This window comes from Acanthaster planci, linkage group LG02, assembly GCF_054643075.1.
Source record: "Acanthaster planci isolate LZ-2023a linkage group LG02, COTS_SCS, whole genome shotgun sequence".
Taxonomy (NCBI): Eukaryota; Metazoa; Echinodermata; class Asteroidea; order Valvatida; family Acanthasteridae; genus Acanthaster; species Acanthaster planci.
In genome coordinates, this window is record NC_141778.1 from 28538020 (window position 1) to 28546609 (window position 8590).

Here is an 8590-nt window from a genome sequence, read left to right on the forward strand (position 1 = left end):
TCTTCATTTTGTTCCAGCACATTCAAGTTGCATACTACATAACAATCTGACATATTTCCCACATGTGAATGATCTCTCACAGACATCCACCCAACAGTGCATTAACAGGTTGCCCTTACTGTCCAGATTTTAGGGATTATAACAGGGAAAAAGAGTGCAGGACCTTCAAGCTGAGGCAATACTCTCCATATAAGCCAGTCAAGCTTCCATAGACAAGGCCACAAGAACTGAAAAAACCTAAATTTCCCAAGAGAACAGCTAAATTACATACAGTAGCAGTTGTCTCCATTTTGTGCTTCCAGGAGAAACACGCAGGCAAATGGGTTAGATTGTCCTGGCAGCTTTACAGATGGCAAATTGGATTCGGTGTGAACTTGTCATGTCTTACTCCGAACAACTCTTTCTGTTTGGTTCTCCAACAGGAAACAGAAAACTGGTACACTGTCCGGACCCTGCTGATTTACTACTTGTATATAAACTACATGATACCAGCAACAATTATCTGGAGTTGTGGTATGTGTTTACAAGGAGTGAGACCTAGATTTTCACTGACTCAGTGAACAGGCATCAGCATATCATTTGTGGGAGGATTACATGTTTACCATGCATCAATGGTGGTTCCTTCTCTTGAAGATATTTGGGGCAACCAGAATGCCAGTCTTCTAGGAGGTGGAAAAACTACTGAAATATCCCAACCATGTCAGGAGGGGGCACCTCTGCTTCCATGAAGTAAATAACAAAGGCACACTTGGGAATTGAAAGCCTGTAGATTTTTAAACCTGATTGTTGTTTTTAATGCTCAGCTTTTAAGGTCGCAGTTGGAGGTGGCATTTGCTGCAAGGACCACAAGAGCAAATTTATTCTTCATTCTGTTCTCTGTCCTTACATCTTGTTTTCAGTTTTGTTGTCACTGATGATGTATCTACATGTTCCCAACAATCTAGGTCCTGTGATGTACGTGTGCGTCTAATGGACTCGGTTTTGTACTTCAAAACGTGATATCCACGCTGCTGCTTTTCACAGTGGCACGTTCCTTCATCTTATATGCCAAATGGACAAACAGTAGTCAGTCTGATGTTCAGTGCAACTGAAGCGTAATTCATACAACAGATAAGCTAGGAATTGAATTTGACGTACATCCCTTTGGCATGCTAATGATTTCTGACCAGGTAGGAGATACTGAGTCTATATGCATACTGTTGGGTAAGGAGCCTGCCAGCTTTCCTGAGAAGAGTTGGTGAAGAGTGGTGAATCTAGCACAGGCTTGTGTTGTCATTGCTACGTGAATAGATTTCTGAGAGCAATCAGAGTTACCAGTCAGACATGGTCTCCACCATACCAGAAATGCATCAGTCTGATTTTAACAACAAACTTCTGCAATATATTTCCATATGAGTATGCTTTTTTAGCCGTGTCAAAAATCTCTGTATTAGACCTGGGATGGACCCTGAAATGAGGCAACCTCTTTCATAACAGCAAAAAGTCATCACAACATGTTCATGAGCGTAGATTAATATTCAGCCCTGGTCGGGTTCAGGGTTGAAAGGTCCTATAAACATAAGTAAAAAATCAAACTTAAAATTACAGTTGACCAGCATAGAAACCAGTGTTTGTGTGTATGCCTTTGTGACCTGTGTTCGATCTGAGCCGAGCTCCCACACAGTGGATCAGTGTTGATCACAGGTGGGCAAGACAGCCGGCAGAATGCTGAAAATCTGTACATTTCCAAATTGCATAAATGCTGTTTCATTTTAATTTGCCTAAAGAATACAAAACCCAGCAATGTAAAACAAACCAAATCAATCTATGGGAATAAGTTCTCACTGCTGTGAAATATCCATTAAAAAGGCAACTGATATGCCTCAGGCTAAGTTGAACATCTATGCAAATCTAAATGATTAAAGTATGAGTGTGGCTTCATATCCATTGGGTGTGGCTACTTGCTGACATTGTCAGACCTAACTGATGACGACCCCTGAAATTCAAGACAATCTCAGGTTGAAAAGGGTTCCTGCCTACAATGCAATGCCCCTATAATGCACAACAGTGTATTACGTACATATGTGCCCTATAAGAACAAATACGCGGGTGCGCACTAACTTGACAAGAAATCAATGAGCCAGCTTAAATGACAGCTGATTTCCACTGCATCAGGTAAGGGAAACTTGGCAATGTTTATCAGCTTTCTAGATCGCTTTGGGTAACATGTACTGCTTTTTGTTTGGACGGAAATATATTAATGTCATGGCTAATGGGCATATAACTGAAAGGGGCATACATGTAGTTTGTTCACCTGCCTAGTTGTGACATTTGAAGGGTTTTGTTGTTTAAGGACATCTCCATTCAATTCACATTCATTCACTATTCAACAGGATTAGAGTAACAATATTTATGATACATAATGTGATTTGTGACTATAAAAGCCACTGTCTGATAAAATTGAATCTATGATTTACATCCACTTATTTCACCAAGAATACTGCAGTCCATCATTGTTTATGTACATTGGCATCACTATGGTGGCAAATTACACACATTCACTAGTCATTTTTGTCTCTTTAGAGTGCTGCTAGATCAACTGGCACTGTGCCTAGAATCACAACAGGGAAAGGACGACTTAGGAAGTCCACGACATTCAAAACAAACCAAGCTGTTGACACAAGTTGGAAGTAGACTCTTCGCCCACAATGCACGCCTTCAATTCAAGGGATGTGAACAACATCAATTATCAGTCCCACACATCACAGCAAGTCTTAACATAAAGGGTTTGGAAACCATGCGGCACTTCCTTGTCCCCCACAAATCTTGCAACTATCAGAAAAATAGAGATAAAATAATTTCTGAGAAAGACAGACATGTGATCATATGAATGACATCTACCTGTACAATTCTTACCACCACATCACATGAAAGTCACAAAAGCAGGATTCTTTACACTGTACTTGCAAGTTCAATTCTGTCATGTTTCAAATTAATACCTTAGTTTATGCGAAGTCAATGAGCTCAAACAAACAAAAGGTTTTATTGGTAAAAAAAACCCCCAAAACACAAAAAAACCAGCGTGCTGAGCAATAGCATTCAATTCCATGCAGGTTTCTTCAAATTACACATGAAGCATCTAGCAGGTTTTTTCAGAATTTGAAGCCTAGCTAGGAAAAGTTTCCAAGTAATCTTCTGTGCTTAAAGAAAGAAACTTCAAAAAATGTTTGTTTTGTCAAGTGCAAAAATGTAGGATTGTCACTTATAAAAATTACATGAGGAAGTCATCATCCAAAACAAAAGCTAATTCCCAGATGCATGTACGTAATCGCCCCCAAAGAAAACAATAAACAAAAGGGAGGAAAAAAAGGGAAAAAAAACAAAGCAAATAAAGAGGAATCATGTCATCTATGGCAAAATTGCATATTGTTCAAAAATGACAGACCCCAATATGCTATAAAGTGTGTACTCGTACATGTAAATATCACAGTGACAGGAGAACTTTCCTCTCTGCTGACAAATATTTGTGCGCTTATGAGAAACCGCATGGAACGTAAACACTCGTGAAAGGTTCAGATTGAGTGCTACTCAAACCTTCCAGTCCAAAGCACAGATGCTAGGAATTTGCCATGCCAGTACCAGCTATTGTTCAGAAAACACCTGATACAATGATCGGCCATTACTTGAGAGGTTTCCTCAGTGTAGAATTATTTCACACTTGCATAGGTATATTCAACTAGCAACCAACAGCAGACACATTTTCTTTGTTATTCTGGGTTTTTTTTTGAGAGGGGACACATTTTCTTGTATTTGTTTTTGTTCTTGATGGGTCATTTATTAACTATAAAGAATGAAATTATCACTTGCAAGAGTGCTACTTTTTTTCGAGTTTGAAGTTTTGAGTTTTGAGGTTTGAGTTTCGAGTTAATGCCAATGTATTTGTAACCAATGAAGACGTACAGACCTAATTCTTGGCAGGAGAACTTTGATGTGTCCTCAGCATGGTCCTGGACTCAGCTTCCAATCATGTTTAATTTCTACAGCTCAAGTACACATTTGAATGTGGTACCATTTGCACCTGGAGGAAAATGGCCATGGGCTGTTGACATTTTTCTCTAAAAAATGAGTGTGAGTTGACATGCTGTTCTTTCCTAGAACCCTTAAACATGAAGTGCAACTAATCCTGGTGGCCTTGAAAACTACAGATGTCAAATCTAAGACACAGATGCAAGAGCAATAACTGAATTCTGGCGACTGTAGCAACATTTTACAGTCAGGACCAATGACAAGGTCTCATCCTAACTACTTTGAAAAAGCACCCTCAGTTCTTTCACTCATACACATCTGTAAGGAGTTAGCTTTGAAGCTAGATCTCCAAAAAATATGAACAGTGAGGCCCATTTCTACCGGTAATGCACAAAATCTACAGGCTCGGTTCCAAGTTGTGTGATCCTTATGCAAATTACGACAAATACTTTCAGAGAAACAAATTTGGGAGCTACTGGCCACAAAATACTTTTTTCTTCCACTTAAATCCTTCTTGATTCTTTCAGCAGTTTTGAAAATCTTCCCAGTCCAACCACAATCTGCCTTCAACCATCCATAGCATGCAGAGTAAACAATTTCCTTAATGAGTCTACCAAATGCTCTCTAATTTCTTCCTCCTGGAGGGAAGAAATGTTGATGATCTGACAACAATTTCTTTTCCAAAGTAGCCAAGTGCAGCTGCAGATCTCTTTGTCCCTCTCTATTGCAAGTCTAGTGGGGGTGGTGGGGGAACGCAGGTCAAGTGAGGTTGTGAGGGTATCAGACAAAGTGTTGAAAGCCACCTGTAGCCAGTGAGCAACAATTTAGTATCATCTTTGCCATAAATGACGCTATTTAAGAGACATCTGCAGTAGAAGATTTGAATGTATCCCTTTGTAACCAAAAGGAACTGTTGCAAGAATGACACGTTCTCACTGAACACAAGTGATTGAAGATTCTGACAAAGTTTTGCTTTGCTTTTGTTTAGAATATTTCAAGTTATCTTCATTACTTTTTACATGTGGTGCCATACTACATAATTGGGCAATAAATATTCATTTCTTCTTTTGTACCTGCCTTTGTGTTTAATGCATTTTTTTCTCTATGGCAGTTGTAAAAACAAAAACAGTATCAAACGGAGAAGCTAAACCCTAGATGTATATTGGTACATATAGATTTTAGCAGGCATGCAAGGCTTAGCCAGAGCAATAAGACAAATTCTTTCCAAGGTTTCGCTTTGCAAAAGAAATTTCATTTCACTACATCCATCGCAGAAATCTCATTTTTGAAAAATCATGCTCATGTTTTGTGGTTATAATCAAATGACTCCTCTGCCATGAAATCACTGCAAAGTCAGCAGAGCTCCTTGCATTTGAGAAACAGAGATGAATCTGAATTGCTGATGAACAAGCCACCCAAGGCCTCATGTAATGGAATTGTTTTGGATAGGAAACATATCTACATGTATGTGTCCAGTCCCAATAAAATTGCAGCTCTGGGCATATGCAACCCCTTTAACAATCAGTACTGTCCTACTTGTCTGCTAGTGTGAATTCTAAAGAAATTATGAAGATAGAACTGAAAGTTATTAAGCACAAGTTAGGCCTACACATTACTGCTAGGGTTTTGTCTGTCACATTTGCGTGAAAGCCAGTAAGTGTTCAGTGAGTGTCAATCTGCTCATATCAGGAACAAGAGATGAAACGCTTTTACATGGCAGGGCTACCCCTTTCTTAGAAACTCAACATGTGCATAGGTTCATGTGCGCTGGGCGAAGGATGCATCAGTGAGCATGTACGACCATTTCTGTTGGAATGCACTTTCTCTGCACTGATGCGGTGGGAATGTACACTAGCCTATCTCTGTTTACCAGTGAGGGAGCATGGAAGTGCTCCCTGGTTTCATTAAGTGTGGACATTTTGTAAAGATAGTCAAGTAGATTATCCTTTCAAGTCCACTCAGAAGCATGGCTGTCACAACCTACATTCATCTTACCATTAAACTAATTTCATTGCTGCCCTTAACCACTTGGTGCTGGGGTTCCCAGTACCGGGTAGCTTGGGTTCGTACGCATAACCGAAGTGCCCCAAATGTAACAAAAGACCCTACTCTGAACAAAAGACCGAGCTGCTGGGAATTGCCATCATTTTCAGCTGGCAGAGGTAATCCGTCATTGTTTTGAAACAGTATGCAGTACCACTGTTTGCAGCATTCAGCACCCGTGCACTCGGCCAATTTCGGGAACAAAGGAATTTATGAAATACCACACAATCTGGGATCTCTTTACTGGGCGGTAGGCCCAACTGAAATACTCAGGCATCAATGGAGGTTGTCTGTCAGATTAGAGAAGCCACCAGACAGTCATTCGTGTACGTGTAAGCAATAAACTCCAGTAAATGGAGTTATGAATTTTTGAAGAATTTTAAAAACGAAAAATCTTGAAAATCTTGCGGAAACTCATCTGGCATATGTGCAAATTCCACCTGGCAGGAAGTGGTTCAAGAATGGATGCATTTCACCTAAAAGGACTATCACAAGCAACCAGATGTTACTGTGACATATCCGCTTGCTGATTGTCAGAACCCCAACAACAGATGGCGTTCTTTTCCACACAATGTATGTCACGCTTCTGGAAACAAGACTAGGCGTCTTATCCATGAATAAACCACACCAGAGTCGAGTCCTAATTAGTTCTCCTCTGTCCATCCGTTCATCCTCCTAAAACGGTCCCGTACACTTTACATGGTGGCAGCGGCAGTGAAACGAACTCAAGCAACAGTGAACTGGGCGACATTTGCCACGTAGGTTTGTATAAAACCACCGTAAATCATCGAAACGATCCGGCGAGTGAGCGGTGAGTTCACACCGTGACGGGACCCGGCGAAAAACCAGACAGTTGCCAACACGAAACAGGACACAAAAGACTGGAAAAGAACACCATCTGTTGTTGGGGTTCTGACAATCAGCAAGCGGATATGTTACAGTTACATGCCTAATTGCAAAAGAACAGAGGGCTTTTCTGCATTTCTAAAGTTTTTTGAACTTGCCATGCATGCATGTGCTACAAAACATATACATATAGTGTAAAAATGCTTACGAAGTCTGCAGTATCTGCAGAAAAGTGAGTGAAAATTCACAGGATTATGTCATCACTGCATCAAAACATGGGATGTATGCTTTATTAAACTCTATTTCAAAGCCAAAGTTTCAAGTGAATTTGAGCAGGTGATTAAAAGAAAATAGTAAATATTCACAAGTCAATAAAAATTCAAATAAGGATCTAATCATGACCTCACTTCCCAAATATGATAAAGAATTTCAGTTTGACTTCCAAGTGAATTTCATGTGGATCAGATGTTATTTAGTATGCAAATCAAATATATATTTTTTATGACGTCATCATAACATTACAAAAGTTTCCAAACAACCACATGTATACTTGGCCTACCCAAGTCTTGTTAAAAGAATTTTGTAAAAAAACAAACATAGGAGATACATTAAAAAAAGAAATAAGACAAATGAGAAACTTTAAAACAATCATGATGACGTCATCATGATGTCTTCCCAATTTTTACTTACAACACCTCTTGGTTAGTGTTTGTGCCAAGTTTCAACCCAGTCAGATATATCGTTCTGGAGATAATGGCCTGCAAAGTGTTCAACGTAGCAGGTGTGTCACTTCACCTTTGATGATGTCATCATGATGCTATGCTCCTAATGCCTATGAGAGTCTTTTCTTGAGGTAACTTTGATAAACACTTCAACTCGCAAAGGGTTTAATCAAGTCTCACATGGGGGGCGGGGAGGAAGAGAAATTTTAACACAAAAAACGCCTTTTCCACACACTGCCAAAGGCAGTAGTCAAGAAACCAAAACCAAACCAAACCCCCCAAACCATTGGTAAAGGCCAATAGTCACATACACGTACAAGTAGTATAAATCAAAAGCGCAAATTCTGTGACGCACCCAGACTTCATATTTGCACAAAAAACAAAAACAACACACATGTACATCCACTCTCATTTAACTTCAATCTGACTTACCTAGATGCAGGGTGCCAAACTCTATTACCTTGCCCGCCACCTGTAACCAGAGGAGCCTACTTCTTAGGCAAGCTTAGAATGAAATGAAGACGTGTTGGTGAGCAGCTCATCAGAAGAGGATGCTAGCAGAGCAGGGAATCCTCCTGGGAATACCTTCACCGTTTTCCCTCCAAGCTTCGCAGAACACTGCATCTATTATCCACCTCCCTTTCTACTTTCTCTGTGTTTTTCTTAGTGCAATCGGAGGACAGTGTTGCCACTGTTTAGCTTGGAAACCTACACTCCCTCACTACTCCAATCTGGCCACTTCAGTTAAATCTCCAGACATTTGTGGGCTGTTCAGTTATGGTTGGAGGACTGTTGTGAAAATAAGCATGTGCAGTAAGAGAGATATATATATATGCTTACACTCTAATGTGTAATGCTTGGACAGCCCCAAAGGTTTCTTCACAGAAAAACACCGTTATGTAAATTGGGAGGTTTTCCCCTTGAATTTGTACTCCGCCTACACACTTGATTCAACGTGGCATAATACATCAACA

The 8590-nt window shown here is 40.0% G+C and overlaps 1 protein-coding gene across 1 annotated transcript in view; it reads right to left on the reverse strand.

The window, feature by feature from the left end:
- Nucleotides 1-8314, reverse strand: part of LOC110977239 (rho GTPase-activating protein 7-like) — a 144356-nt gene extending 136042 nt beyond the window's left edge. The window contains exon 1 of the mRNA XM_022231180.2: nucleotides 8049-8314. The gene's annotated coding sequence lies outside the window, so the exon portion shown is untranslated. The remainder of the gene's footprint in view (nucleotides 1-8048) is intronic.
- Between the last annotated feature and the right edge of the window lie 276 nt (nucleotides 8315-8590).